Genomic DNA, 16,705 nt, shown 5'->3' with positions numbered 1-16,705 from the left:
GAGTTCTTGATTTTTGCCGTTCTAACTGGAGTGAGGTGATATCTCAATGTTGTTTTGATTTGCATTTCTTTTATGGCTAGGGATGTTGAACATTTCTTCATGTGTCTATTAGCCATCCTTCTTTCTTCTTCAGAGAAGTTTCTCTTTAAGTCTTTCGCCCACTTATTTATAGGGCAGTTGTTTCTTTGAGGATTTGTTGTTGGGGGCTTTAATTTTTTGAGTTCCAAGTATATTTTAGATATGAGACCCTGGTCCGTTGTATGGCTAGTAAAGATCTTCTCCCAATCCGTGGGCTTTCTATTGATCTTGCTAGCTATGTCATTTGCCCTGCAGAAGCTCTGCAACTTTATGCAATCCCATTTGTCCAACCTTTCTTTGATTTGTTGTGCTTCCGGGTCTCTATTCAGAAAATTTCGACCTGAGCCAAGGAGACCTAGGGTTTCTCCTATTCCATCCTGTAATGTTTTCAGAGTGTCTGCTTTGAGTTCAAGGTCTTTGATCCATTTGGAGTTGATTCTGGTGCAGGGTGATATATAAGTATCTAGCTTAAGTTTTCTACATGTGGTTAACCAATTTTGCCAGCACCATTTACTGAAGAGGTTGTCTTTCTTCCATTCTATTGTTTTAGCTCCCTTATCGAAGATTAGATGGCTATAGGTCTGTAGGTTCATTTCTGGGTTTTCAATTCTATTCCATTGGTCCTGAAGTCTGTTCTTATGCAAATACCAAGCTGTTTTGATTACTATGGCTTTATAGTAGAGTTTGAAGTTTGGTATTGGTATTCCTCCAGCAGTGTTCTTTCCATTGAGGAGCGTTTTTGCTATTTGGGGTCTTTTATTGTTCCATATGAATTTTTGGATTGCCTCTTCTATTTCCTTGAAGAATGAGGTTGGAATTTTGATAGGTATTGCATTGAATTTGTAGATAGCCTTGGGAAGTATTGCCATTTTCACAATGTTAATCTTTCCAATCCAGGAGCATGGGAGGTTTTGCCATTTTTTAAGTTCTGTGTTGATTTCCTTTTTTAAGATTTTAAAGTTTTCATCATAGAGGTCCTTCACTTCTTTAGTTAAGTTAATTCCTAGGTATTTTATTTTTTGTGGGGCTATTACAAATGGAGTTGCTTTCCTAATTTCAGCCACACTTTTCTCATTGTTGGCATACAGAAAAGCCATTGATTTTTGGGGGTTAATTTTATAACCTGCTACTTTGCCAAAGTTTTGAATCAGCTTGAGTACTTTGGGAGTGGAGTCTATGGGATTCTTTAAATACAAGATCATGTCATCTGCAAAGAGGGAGAGTTTTATTTCTTCTTTCCCTATTTGGATCCCCTTTATGTCTGCATCTTGTCTTATTGCTGTAGCTAGGCATTCTAATACTAGATTGAAGAGAAGTGGAGAGAGTGGGCATCCTTGTCTTGTTCCTGAGTTAAGAGGAAATGGCTTTAGTTTTTCACCATTGAGTATAATGCTGGCCTTTATTGTATTGAGGAATGTTCCATGGATTCCTAATTTTTCCAAAACCTTCATCATAAAGGGGTGTTGGATCTTTTCGAATGCTTTTTCTGCATCTATTGAGATAACCATGTGGTTCTTATTCTTGCTCCTGTTGATGTGATGAATAATATTAATTGATTTGCGTATATTGAACCAGCTTTGCATCCCTGAAATGAATCCTGTTTGATCATGGTATATGATTTTTTGGATGAATTGTTGAAGTCGATTGGCCAAAATTTTATTGAGAAGTTTTGCATCAATGTTCATCAAAGAAATGGGTCTATAGTTCTCTTTCTTTGATGAGTTCCTGCCTGGTTTGGGGGTGAGGGTTATGATGGCTTCATAGAATGTGTTCGGTAGTGAGCTTTCTCTTTCAATTTCATTGAAGAGTTGGAGGAGCATTGGTGTGAGCTCTGCTTTGAAGGCCTTGTAAAATTCTGCTGTAAAACCATCTGGTCCTGGACTTTTCTTTGCTGGGAGGTCTCTTATTGCTGTTTCTATTTCAGTGCTTGATATGGGCCTGTTAAGCTGGTTTAACTCATCATGGTTTAGTTTTGGCATGTCAATATTTGCTAGGAAAAGGTCCATTTCTGTCAAGTTCTCTAACTTATTAGCATAAAGTTTTGAGAATTATTCCCTTATAATATTCTGAATCTTGGTTGTTTCCGTAGTGATGTTTCCATTCTCATCTCTGAGTTTATTAATTTGGGTGTGTTCTCTTCTTTTTCTGATAAGATTTGCTAAGGGTCTGTCAATTTTGTTAAGTTTTTCGAAGAACCAACTCTTTGTTTTGTTGATTCTTTCTATAGTTTTTTTGGATTCTAATTCATTTAATTCTGATTTAATTTTGATTATTTCTTTCCGTCTACTGGATTGGGGTTTATCTTGCTGCTCTTTTTCAAGGAGGTTTAGATGTGTCATTAAATTGCTAGTTTCAGATCTCTCCAATTTGTTGATGTAGGAGCTCAGAGCTATAAACTTGCCTTTGAGTACTGCCTTTGCTGTGTCCCAGAGGAGCTGGTAATTTGTGTGTTCATTTTTGTTGAATAGCATGAACATTTGAATTTCCTTTCTAATCTCTTCCATGACCCACTATTGATTCAGCAGTGTGTTGTTCAGCCTCCATGTGCTACCGGACTTTCTTTGGTGGCTTTTGGTGTTGAGTTCTAATTTTATTCCCTTGTGGTCAGAGAGAGTGCAAGGTATAACTTCAATGTTTCTGAATGTAGACAAGTTTGCTTTGTGGCCTAAAATGTGGTCTATTTTAGAAAACGTTCCATGTGCTGCTGAGAAAAACGTGTATTCTGATGCTGCTGGGTGAAATGTTCGGTAGATGTCTGTTAAGTTTAGTTGGTCTATGCAGCTGTTTAGATCTGCGGTTTCTCTTTTGAGTTTTTGCCGAGTTGATCTATCTAGTAGGGAGGGTGGTGTGTTAAAATCCCCAACAATTAATGTCTTTGGATCTATATGGGATTTGAGGGAAAGTAGTGTTTCTTTGATAAATTTGGGTGCTCCATTGTTTGGCGAATAGATATTTAGAATTGTAATATCCTCCTGAAAGAGAGATCCTTTAATTAGTATGTAGGGACCTTCTTTATCTCTTCTCACAAACTTTAATTTGAAGTCTATTTTATCTGATATTAGGATTGCAACTCCCGCCTGTTTAATGGGGCCGTTTGCTTGGTAGATTTTGTTCCAGCCTTTAACATTGAAAATGTGTTTGTTTTTACGGGCAAGATGTGACTCCTGCAGGCAGCAGATAGAAGGGTCTTGTTTTTTAATCCAACTAGACAGTCTATGTCGCTTAATTGGAGAGTTCAGTCCGTTAACGTTAAGAGATAGGACTGAGAGGTATTTGGGAGTTCCTGCCATGTTATCCACCTTCTTGGGGGCTGCGAAAACTGGGTTCTTCCTATGGTTCTTGGATTCTCAGTTTGGGTGCAGTTTCTTGGCCTTTGTTGCAGTCTTGTTGGTTTTCTATGTGTAGGACATCTTTAAGAATCTTTTGTAGGGCTGGTTTGGTGGAGATGTATTGTTTCAATTTTTCTTTGCTATGGAAGGTTTTTATTTGGCCTTCAGTTATGAAGGAGAGTTTAGCTGGGTACAGTATTCTTGGTTGATAGTTGTTTGTTTTTAGGGCATGGCATATATCATTCCAGGCTCTTCTTGCTTTGATTGTCTCTGCTGAGAAATCTGAGGTGATTCTAATTGGTTTCCCTTTATAGGTGATTACCCTTTTCTCCTTGACAGCTTTAAGGATCTTTTCCTTGGTCTGAGTTGATCCTGTGTGGATGATAATGTGACGGTGGGATGTCCTATTCTGGTGTACATTGAATTCTTGACTACATTCTCCTCCCTCTTTTCTTTACTCTTCTTCCTCTCTCTCCTTGGCCCTACTCCCTCTTGCAAGTGCCTATATCCTGGTGTTTATTGTTGGACATTGACTTAGGCTTTCTAAGGAATTATACTGAGTTCTCCCTGGTATCTACCATATTTCAGTTAATACACTTGTAACCAATTATACTCAAGTGTTTAATTATAAGTTTATAGGCTAATTCTAACTATTATGTATGAAGGAAACTATGCCACCTTTGTCTCTCTGAGCATGACTAACTTCATTTAATATAGTTTTTATAATTAATTTATATAATTTTATAAGTCTATTTCTTTACAAATAGTACAATATTGTTCTTTCTAATGGATGAATAAGATTTCATTGTGTGTGTGTGTGTGTGTGTGTGTGTGTGTGTGTGTCTCACATTTTCTTGATCCATTCATCTATAGAGGAGTGTCTGGGCTCATTCCATAACTTAGCTATGGTAAATTGTGCTGCAAGGAACATGGTTGTGCTGGTGGCTTTACTGTAGCCTTGTAAGGTTTTTCTATGCTGGTCCTAGGGCTTGAACTCAGAACCTAGGTGCTGTCCCTGAGCTCCAAGACTGGTGCTCTACCAAAGGATTCACAGCTACACTTCCAACTTAATTTGAGATAAGATTTTCACATTTTGTCCTTCCCAGATGGGCTTTGAGCCATGATTCTCAGACCTTGCTTCATGAGTAGCTAGGAGTATACAGGTGGGAGCCCAGCAAACTTAGAGGTTTCATATGATGAAGATAAAACACATAGGGGAACATTTGGAAAAACATAGAGGGAGAGTTTTTATTTTTCCATCTACAGAAATATTTTATGACTGCCAAAGATGCAGGGCAAAGGTCTGTGGCTTGTAAAACAGGTTGTCAGGTTGCTTCCTAGATTGTATCATTCAGACAGCTTCATTAATATTGTACTAAATTAATAATGTAATATTTGTTGATGTTTACTGTAGAGATTTTTGATTACAGCTTGAGGTAGTAAAACCAAAATTTAAATTTGTTTCAACAAATATATTGGTTTTCTCATGTGGAAATTTTAGGAGTGTCCCAGGCACAACTGCTTACTCAAGTGTCCAAATGATATGTTTTTTTTCTCTCTCGGTTCATGCTGTCTGATCTCGAACCCCATTTCCTTCTCTGTCTACCTCTCTTCTGCATTCTTCAATTCACAGGCTCTCTCTTTCTGTAGACAAAGATGACTCAGCTTCAGTTTCACACAATCCTTAGAATTTACAATCTCATGAGTCTCATGCTACATGCTATGTGCCCATAATTTCTAATTATCATAGGAATGAATTGTTTAGCTTGACAGCTTAGATGGCACGTTCGCTATTAGGGGAGATAGACATACCCCCAGTAGAGCCACAAGAAATAAGTCCCAGAAGGCAGTTGTGTTTCCAGTAGGGAAGAAATATTGGACAGATTAAAATCTAATCAGGGATTGGAAGTGATGACTTAGTATTCAGAATTATTAGCGAATCTTCACTTTAGAAGAAATAGTATGGTCAGGTTTTGTGTCTGTTTAAGCCAGATCTAATACATCCTGTGTTCCATCTGTTCAAGTATGCTTATGTTTCCATTTGCAATGGCAGACGACATGTGCAAATTGATAATTCTTGGAATAGGATAATAAGAAAGAAGAGTTTATTATAGTATTCCATTTTATTTATAAATGTTTGAAATTTCCTTAATAAAAGATAAAAACTTCACAATGTGATAAAGGTTGTCAGTTAATAATGAGCAGAACTCATCAACTTGTCAAGCACAACTAGAAAACTGATGTACAATATTTCAATATATCATCCTTTTCATTGAGCCATCGGATTGATATGAAAATCAGATAGGAATCTGTATTAAGCTATCAGTCTATAGCCAGCCAATTATTGGAGTCACAGAACAGGGAAAAGTTAAAAAGAAGATCACAAAACATTTCCTAATATTTGCAGTAAATTGCTCTAAAAGATGGTGCTATGTGCATTAGTTGTCCTTGAGGAAATTCCATGTAGTAGACCTGAATGCTCCTTGGTTAGAATATTCACTCAGTAAGCAGTAAGTCAAAGACTGCCATTTTTGAACTGGACACTAAATTTTATTTAATTAATTTATTGTTTTGAAAATATTTATTTTTATTTTTATTGTGAACATACTGTACAGAGGGGTTACAATTACATGGGCAAGATAATGAGTACATTTCTTTCTTTTTTTTTTTTTTTGGTCCGGTCGTGGGGCCTGAACTCTGGGCCTGGGTGCTGTCCCTCAGCTCTTCAACTCAAGGCTAGCGCTCTACCACTTGAGCCACAGCACCACTTCCAGCTTTTTTCTTTTCTTTTTTTTTTTGGGGTCCGGTTGTGGGGCCTGAACTCTGGGCCTGGGCGCTGTCCCTCAGTTCTTCAGCTCAAGGCTAGCGCTCTACCACTTGAGCCACAGCACCACTTCCGGCTTTTTTTTTCTTTTTGCTTATATGGTGCTGAGGAATCGAACCCAGGGCCTCAGGCTTGCAAGGCAAGCGCTCTACCACTGAGCCACCTTCCCAGCCCCCAGCTTTTTTCTTTTTGCTTATGTGGTGCTGAGGAATCGAACCCAGGGCCTCAGGCAAGCGCTCTACCACTGAGCCACTTTCCCAGCCCATGAGTACATTTTCTATCAAGCATTGCAGCCTCCTCCTTTGTTTACCCTTCACTCCCTTCCCAGCCTCCCCCCCGCCCCCCCAACCCAATCCTCCCCCCCCAAAGTTGTAAAGTTCGTTTTCGACATGACAACTTGTACTTCTCATTGTTGCAACTGGTCCACCTGTATCCTTAAACGACTTGTTTTTCCCCTTCTCCTCCACAAATTATACCGACATAAAATATAGTGAAAGCAGGGGTTGTACTGTGGGGGAGGGACATACAAAGCAACAAAGAAATAATCTTATAAATGCGTTAGAAACACATGCATGAAAGAAAAAAACATTAAAATACATATCTAAGGGTCCATTTCCCTAACATCAATTTATCTGACCTTTTCTGCTTGACTCAGACATATACTAGATATTGCAAATAAGGGAAACCATGGGGCCTATGTTTCTGGACACTAAATTTTAAACAATGCATTTTGCTATTGGGTTTAACAACTTGGGAACATGCAAGCTTTCCTTATATGAAAAAAATTAAAGAAGATTGTAAACCATAAGGTGGAAAGAAGCAAGAAAGAAAAAGAGAAAGAAAAGGAAGTCCTGGTACCAGTTCTCCCAGTAGCAGTTCCTGCGCAGTCATGGGATGAGAACATTTTCTCTAGGCTCTTTATTTGGCTTAAGCATTTTGAGCCACTACAGTTAGCAATGGCCAGATCCAGTAAGGAGATGAATAAAGTATTCATGGCTTTTGACCTGGGTTTATAGAATTGAGAGAATAAATTTCCATGTTGTTAACTAAGAATAATCTAAGCATCTCTATGACATTACTCACTTTGTTTCTTACATAGTTACATTTTCATTATATAACCAGAGGTCAAACACATCCATACTGTGATGAGTTTGTTACTTTTGTTATAATTTAAAAAAGACTTGTGTCACAAGAGTTTTAACTCTAAATTTCAGTTTTAATAAACTCAGAAAGTTTTCTTCCTTTTTAATTTTGTATGCTACTTCATATGATCATGGCATATAAATGTGTGTGATTGTGTGTGTGTATGTGTATGTGTCTGTGTTTACTAAAAAAAAAGCGTGGTAAAATAATGCTTAGTAGATTATCACCACATTACCTTTTTATTTTCCTTATATAATCTGAGCCATTTTTTCCTCAAATGTTTCTGTTCTGAATTCATCTATATAAACATATTAAGAAAAAAGATATACCAAGTGTGATTACATTTGCTGAACAACTTTTTCCCCAACAGGGAAAAAAAGAACTCAAGAACTGTCCTCTGAATCTTGGCCAGATGGCTGACCTTTATGCTCATTTTCAATTCTTCCATATTGATTTGGAATCACCACCTTAGAAGAAGAGGTTCTGAGGTATTTATCATTTACTGTCTTACTTCCTTTGTCCTTTGTTTTTGCTGGGTAATTGATATGGTTTATATGCCCAGGGGAACTTTTGAGCACTGGACACAGATTTTTTTCACCACTAAAAATAAACGAAGATGTGCCAGCCAAGACTACTGAGTATAGATGTGCAGTACAGCTAAGTGGGCTGGAGCCACACAATGGGCATGTGCAAAGTAGATGAATGTATCTCTGTGCTGATGCATTTGCTCTGTGCCACAGTTGGCACAAGGCCTTCCCAACTTAGCAATTTTGATTCCTTCCATTCAATTCTCCATGTTCATCTCTTTTGTTTTTCTGACCATCTGTGCTCAGAGTTTTCAATCAAAAAATTTGTAAACATCTTTGCTAAACTGAACAAATCATTTCACCCTTAAACCAAAGAAAGAGACCATTTTCAAAGCCCCTCAATCCAACAGAGTGAGAGCAAGAGTAGAAAATATTAATTTTATCCCTTGAATCTATGTTAATAGCTTCATCAAGGATATATACATAGTTTTGAAATATTATTGATTCTCACCAATTTCATAGATATACATTTATTCCTTCCTAGAGTCCTTTAAGACTTACAAAAAGATTACACTTCATTTGAGAACATAAAGAATTTTATGTTCATAATTGTTCTGTAAAGCCAGTAGTTAAGTCCCCTGCCCAATTCAAACAGTATGTTTTGAAGACCTTCAGCAGTACTAAATTGAATAAATTAGTAAATGAATGTTATGTGTAACAATATATTGCTTTCCAAGACAGGTACAGAAAGAATGTAATAGAGTGGGTTAGTATGATAGTTAGGACCATCTGTGTATGTGTGTGTGGAATACTGCAGGTAATGAACATTAATGACAGAAATTTAAACACAAGTCTAACCTGGAGGTGACTACTAATAAGACTGGAGAGGGTGAGCAGTAGAAGGTGAAGGAGGGTGTATGTGGTCAAAATGCTTCACATGCAACACACACACACACACACACACACACACACACACACACACACACACACACACACACACACATGAAAATAGAACAAAGAAATGTGTTGACATTGTTTTAAGAAAAGGGAGAGAGAATGATGGAAAATTTAATCAAGCTATATTATTTGCATGTCACAATGAAATCCCTTTGTACAACGAATATATGCTGATAAAATGTTTAAAAGGAAGATTGTAAGTGGTAATACTAAAGCTGGAATGTGTGGTAGGATAATAAGATATTGAATTTACTGATTTGTAAATTCAGACTAACAGAAACATTTGAGGGAAATGGAAAATAGGTAACATAGGAAAAATAAAAAAAGTAACGTGGTGACAATCTACTAAGCACTGTTTTACCAGGCATTGGTAGATCATACCTGTAATCCTAGTTATTCAGGAGGGTAAAATCTGAGGATCACAATTTGAAGACAATTTGAGCTGAAAGAACCAGATGGGAAGCTGTGGATCAAGTGGCCAAGTGCCAGCATTGATCAAAACTGCTCAGGGACAGCACTTCGGACTCAAGTTCATGCCCCAAGATTGGCCCCCAAAATATTATTTTTCTGTTTACCAAATTTGGAAGTTAAGTGGTAAGAAAAAAGTTGTATTATTGATGCAAGACAGTGATATCTCCAGACTAAGTTGGACACAGGAATATGCTGAAATCCACACATACAGCCTTGAAAGACAAATTGTGTATGATTTGACATTTATTGACATCAAATAAATAGCTTTTTTTTTCTTTTTTTTTTCTTTTTCTTTTTTTTTTTTTTTTTTTTTTGGTCGGTGGTGGGGCTTGAATTTTGGGCCTCGGTGCTGTTGCTGAGCTCTTCAGCTCAAGGCATGCACTCTACCACTTAAGCCACAGCGCCACTGCTGGTTTTCTGGTGGTTTATTGGAGTCAGAGTCTTGCTGACTTTCCTACCCATTCTGGCTTTGAACTGTGGTCCTCAGATCTCAGCCTCCTGAATATCTAGGATTACAGGCATGAGGCACTGGCACCCAGCTATAAGTAGTATATTTATTATATTGAAATTGGCAAGTACTACAAATCTGAGTCTTTCTCCAGTTGTTGTCATTGACCAGTATATCACTTGTTTGAAAGGAAGGGCAATGATTAAGTAAGGATAATACTGGTTGGAGATGGTGAGATTTTATTTGCTCAGTGAATGACCCAAGACCTTTCAACCTTCAATTGTTAGTTTCAGCCACCTATGCATCTACCATGGTTCACTGACTTAATAAAAACAGAACAATACTTGTGCATCTGCTTTATTAATGCCTTGCTATTATTCTAGCAATGTACTTCTTTTAATTCTGAGTTTTTGCATGTAATTTAACCACTTGAATACTTTAAATTGTTGACATGATATTTTATTATGATGACAAAGTGTTTTTCCCTCATCTTTGCTACCATTTCCATTCATGGATCAAAATATCACAATTAGAATAATCAGGAAAACAAGAATGGCTTGTGAAATTATCAGATAACACAACATTCTGCTTTAAGAATTCATACCCCACTCCAATCCTTTCATTGAAATTTAAGGATGATATGAGTTAGGACTTTGGGGAACTTATTAAATTGTCAAGGCTTCACCCTCATTAAAGAGCTTGGGAAAACGAGCTTCCTTTTTTTCCTTTTCCCCTTCCTGCCATGTGAGGACACGTCTACAAGGTATGGTCTTGGAATCAGAAGAAGCTCTCAACAGATGCTGATCCTATTAGTCATACTCAATCTTGAACTTCCAGCTTCCAGAACTGTAAGAAAACAAATTTTATACTATATGTATACAAAACAACAAAGTAAAAAGACAGATTTATTTACTCTTGAGCTTTTATGTTATGTGAAGTAATGAATTTTCTTCCCCCAAATTAAAAAAATGTTCATTTAAGACTATCAGTAAGAAAATGACCAAAGATAAGCTATAGATTAGATGTTGGAACATACTCCATATACAAATTGCCAAATGGCATATGAAAAAGTACTCAGTGTCTTCAACCACCAGGAAAATATAAATTAAAACCACAATCTGATACAACTTTATGTATTATAATAGGAAAATTAAAATGACTAAAAACACTATTCTAGTTTTCTAGAGCTGAAATAACAAAGTATCAGAAATATAAAAAACATAAGTATAAATAGTTATTAGTTTGTCTAAATTTAAAAAAAAAGTTCTGTAAACTTAGAAGTATGAGATCAAGTTCTCAGCAAGCTTGACTCCTTCTAAATCCAGAGGAACATTAGTCCAACATTTGGAACTTTGTTGACAATTTCTGGTGTTCCTTGGCTTGTAGATCCATCATCACCATTTCTACTTTCAAGTATACAAGTCATTTTGACTGTGACATGTGTGTGCCCAGATTATTGTTTTATGTAAGAGCAAAGTCGTATTGGTTTAAGGCCCTGTTACCTTGTCTGCATACATATGCAGCTCCTCTTTTCCCATTAGGAGGTATTAGTAGTTAGGACCTCAACATCTAGCGCACACAATTCAACCTATAACAAACATCAAGTATTTGTGAACGTGTGGCACAATCAGAAAGTGTTTTTGTGTGCTGCTTGGAATGGTGAAACCACTTTGGGAAAGATTTACCTACGGCAAGACCACTCCTAGATATTTTCTCCCAGGGACTTCCTGGAAAATACCAGTTAGTGAGAGCTAATGGTTAAATGTTCATAAACTTGTTACTTATCCAAGAGAGAGGACAATGATGTCCTCATCAACTTTGATTCAGACTGAAAGATCTGCTTCCATAGTGGCAGAGTCATATCATTGTTTCTGAGAGGCTTCAGTTCTTTACCATGTAAGCCACTCCACATGGCTGACTGTGTGTCTTTACAACCCAGCCAACCATGTGTCTTCAAAACATGGCTGCTGCTTTCCCCCAGAATAGAAAAATCCAAGACCATAAAGAAGAAGAATATCACAATTCCTATTATGGCTTAACCTTAGAATTTCTATATGATGCTGCGTATCCCTGGCTCCCATCTATAATCCGAACTAAGCAGGAAACTGAGATCTGAGGTTCATGATTTGAAACCAGCCCAGGCACAAAACTCTCAAAGTTTCTGTCTCCAATTAATCAGCAAAATGGTGGACTGGAGGTGTGGCTTAAGTCATAAAATGCTAACCATAAGCAAAAAAGCCAAGTGAGAGAATGAGGCAATGAGTTTAATTCCTGTATAAATAAATAAGTAAATAAATAAATAATCAACTATGGAAACTTTCTTAGTTTAGGAGCAATCCTCTTAGTCTAGTTCATACACAATGGGAGACAAATACAACATTCAAGGGATTAATTGTTAAAAGAGAATTGGGGACACAATGTAAAACTACAAGACGAATTTAGTGTTCCATAACTTTTGTTATACTAACAGTGAAGAAACAATTAGAAAGCAGCACTGGACATTAACAAGTTATTTCCTTTATCCCCAATAGCTTTTTATACTTATGATATTTGATATTTGAAATATAGCTCTTCTTCACAATGTCCCTAATAGTGATAAGTATATTACAATCTATTGTACTTTCCTGCACAATTTGAAAATGCTATCATGCATATTGGTAATTGAAAAAATGAGGAAATTAAAACATCCCTCTTAACACTGCAATTAAAATTACACTGATGGTACTGGGAATATGGCTCAGTGATAAGAGTGTTTGCCTAGTAGATGTGAAGGCCTGAATTACATCTCCAGTACCACTAAAATAATAATTTTTTTAAAATGCTATTGTTTGAGACTCAGTAGCTATATGTCCTACCAGTTAGAACGTAGACTAACAGAGAATAGATTCTCATTAAATTAGATACTATTTCACCAAAGAATAGAACCTGATCTTTGACCTTTACAAAACTGAAATGACCCCTGGAAAAGTAGCAAGGTGAGATGCTTCGGGAGTGGTAGTATTTTGTACTGGTCACTGCAAGAATACTACACTGGGAGGCCTGGATGTTTCTACAAGCTTACTAAGAGACAGTGTATTGCCTGTGAGCCCAAAGTATGCTGTCTTCCTATTTAAAGATTATGGTGCTAACAGGATTCCAGACATGTAAACCAATTTAAACCCTGTTAATGTTGGTTTCTCAGGTCAGCAGTTCAGGGTAGACTTAAAATAAGGCAAACAGAATTCAATTACCTTGAGAGAACACACACACATACACACACACACACACACATACACTCATTGTTAGCACTTAACATCAGCACAAGGTTATATTTCTTTTATGTTAGGGATTTTAACTATAATCCTAAAATGGCAGTGGGGCAGTAAGCTACAGTGTATGAAAGTATTTTTGAAGTTGTGGTTTTTAAGCAACTGACCATAAGCATCAGCACAGAAAGGCCATCTTGATGACATTTCTCCCCACTTTGTTTTCATGATGCATTATATTGAATGATCACAGGAGTCAAAAAATGATCATCTCTATAAATAAAGAGCCAGTAATTTATTACATACATAACAAGTACATTGCTGGTTGCTAGGAAACATACACACACAGAGTCACACATGCACATATACATGCATGCACATGAAATGGATGTTTAAGATTATTTGGACAAATCTTTCTACTCAGGAAATTAGCAATTATTTAAAAAATCATCTTTAACCTATCAGAATGGTTATCATCAAGAAAATAAACACCAAATGCACATGTTAGTAAAGATGGCATGGAAAGGGATGCTTGTACACTGTTGGTGGGATGTAAGTTATTACAACAAATATGGAAATCCTCAGTATGAGACTGCCTCAGAAAAGTAAAACTGTGATACCAGTCCTGGGCTCATATCAGAAGGAATGTAAGTCAGCATACATCAAGACATCACTATTCACAATGGCCAAACGTGGGGATCATCCAAGTGCCCATTATCCAATGAACAAATAAAGAACATGCCACGTGAACATGTAATAGAGTGATATTAAGAAATAAAGAGGAGTGGAATTATATCATATGCAGAAAAATGAATGAATTTGACATTATCATGTTAAGCAAAATAAGCCACAGTGAGGGTAGATGTGACATGTTCCCTCTTAGGTACAGGACATAGAGCTTAAAAAATAAAAGCCAGGGACCAAGGGGAAGGGGGAAGGCAAAATGAGAGGATAAAAGTGGGATGAATATGATTAAAGTATATGTGTGAAAATAGAATATATTATTATAAATAGAAATAGAATATATAAATAGAAATAGAATATATTATATATATATATGTATGAAAATAGAATAATGAAAACTGTGAAAATGTCCAAAAAGAAGGAAGAGTAGTGTGAGGGGTGAATTCAATCAAAAGCAGGCACATATGGAAATAATCACCATGAAACTCCTTTGAACAGTTGACATATGATTATCAAAATATACATGTACCCATTTTATTTACAAAGGCATTAGTTTTAACGTTTTCACTTTTTTGATTCAATATGTTATGATACTAAAAAATTTCTCAAAGTCAATGAATATTGGAATGACATATGAAACTAAGCTCAGTTTGTGTGTGTGTGTGTGTGTGTGTGTGTGTGTGTGTGTGTGTGTGTGTGTGTGTGTGTGTTAGAGCAAAGATAATTTTTGCTTTTAAAATTTTAAGCCATATTGTTTTGTGGTGAAAAGCCAAACCCAGTGGCAACATTGCCCTTGCTCAACAACAAAGTAAATTAATCATTTACTAACTGGTTCCATGGGGATTAGAAAAGCATCTGAAATGAAAGAACTGGTATTTTAATCCATGTGATTTTTAAAATATATTTTTATTTTTATTTTTTAGTCAATTGTGGAGCTTGAACTCTGGGCCTGGGTGCTGTCCCTCAGCTCTTCAGCTCAAGGCCAGTGTTCTACCACTTGAGCCACAGAGCCACTTATGGTTTTGTAACGGTTTATTGGAGATAAGAGTCTCACAGACTTTCCTGCCTGGGCTAGCTTTGAACCTTGATCCTCAGATCTCAACCTCCTGAGTAGCTAGGATTACAGGCATGAGCCACTGGGGCCAGGCATGATCTTTTTTTTTAATACTTGGCTATGAACTCATGGTAGCACATACTTCATTAAATAGGTACTCTATCACTTAAATCACTCCTCCAGGCATTTTTTGGTGTGTTGCTCATTTTTCAGATAGGGCCTTACTTTATGCCTGGTCTGGCCTGGACATTTTCCTATTTGTGTTTCCCTTTGTTCCTGGGATGACAGGCTTGTGCCACTGTGTCCAGTCATTTGCATACCATCCTGCTCAGACACTGAGATAAAGCTTCTTGAACTTTTATGAGTAGGCTTTGAACCATGTTTCCCCAATCTTTGCCCTCAAGTAGCTAATGTTACATCTGAGACATTATGTCTAGTTCACATGATGTTTTTAACTCATTATTTCCTGTCTCTACTATATACAAAGCTGTTTTTAAAAACTGAACAAGAATTTAATTTTCCTGATATCTCTTAGAATATGAGTTGAGAGGGACTGAAGTCTTAGAAAGTGGCTGAATGTTGGTTTCAGAGGATCTTCTCCTGTACTACTACTGTGGGCCCATTTGGGGTTTCTGCTGCTCCTTGTAATCCAAACAAATTATGGGCAGAGATTTTGCTTTCCTAATGTGTCTAGCAGTGAAAGCATTGTGCAATTTTCCCTTTCTGAAAATTCCTCTTAGAACACTTTCATATTTAATTATTTAGAATATAAATCTCCATCAGTATCAAAACTTAAATAAGGATGAAGTGGAGGAGAGGAGGCTATCAGTGGACTTTGTTAGGCTTTGGGCAAGACTGAAAGTTCTAAAGGCTGCTCCTGTCCCCAAAAGCACTTTCAGGAATTGCAATGTCATAAACAATGTTTATGACAAAGATGTATAAATAAGACTGGAAGAGTGTTCCAACTAAAAGAGAGAGTCTTGATTTTATATGTATATATATATATATATATATATATATATATATATATATATGTTCTGATGGTTATCATGAATGATGTCCTAAATACAGGGAGAAACAAGTATATTATGTGTAAACAGACATTTGGAAAACACTTTTTAAAAATTTTTTTATTGTGAAAATACAGTACAGAGGGGTTACAATTACATGGGCAAGGTAATGAGTACATTTCTTTTTTTTTTTTTTTTTTTTTTGCTGGTCTTGGGGCTTGAACTCTGGGCCTGGGCACTGTCCCTCAGCTTTCAGCTCAAGGCTAGCACTCTACCACCCGAGCCACAGCACCACTTATGGCTTTTTCTGCTTATGTGGTGCTGAGGAATTGAACCCAGGGCCTCATGCATGCAAGGTAAGCACTTACCACTGAGCCACCTTCCTAGCCAAATGAGTATATTTCTTATCAAATTTCTTATCAAGCATTGTTGCCTCTTCCTTTGTTTACCCCTCCCATCCTCCCCACCAAGGTTGTAAAGTTCTTTTTTTTCTTTTTTTTTTTATTGTGAAAATACCGTACAGAAGGGTTACTATTACTTGGGCAAGATAATTAGTACATTTCTTATCAAGCCTTGTTGCCTTCCATTTTGTTTCCCCTTCCTCTCCCTTCCCATACCCCGCCACACCCTCCCCCCCCCAAAGTTGTAAAGTTCATTTTTCAACATAACGGCTTGTACATCTCATTGTTGCAATGGGTCCACCTGTATCCCTGTTCAAACGGTTTGTTTTTGCCCTTCCCAGGCTAAAGACTTAAAGAGAAACTTCTCTAAAGAGGAAAGAAGGATGGCCAATAGCCACAGGAAGAAATGCTCAACCTCTCTAGCCATAAAAAAAAAGTGCAAATCAAAACAACATTGAGATATCATCTTACCCCAGTTAGAATCGCTATAATCAAGAACTCTAATTTAAACAACAGATGCTAGAGGGGATGTGG

Source organism: Dipodomys merriami, unplaced genomic scaffold, assembly GCF_024711535.1.
Source record: "Dipodomys merriami isolate MVZ:Mamm:240054 unplaced genomic scaffold, mDipMer1.0.p SCAF_4, whole genome shotgun sequence".
Classification (NCBI taxonomy): Eukaryota; Metazoa; Chordata; class Mammalia; order Rodentia; family Heteromyidae; genus Dipodomys; species Dipodomys merriami.
This window is presented reverse-complemented; position numbering follows the sequence as displayed.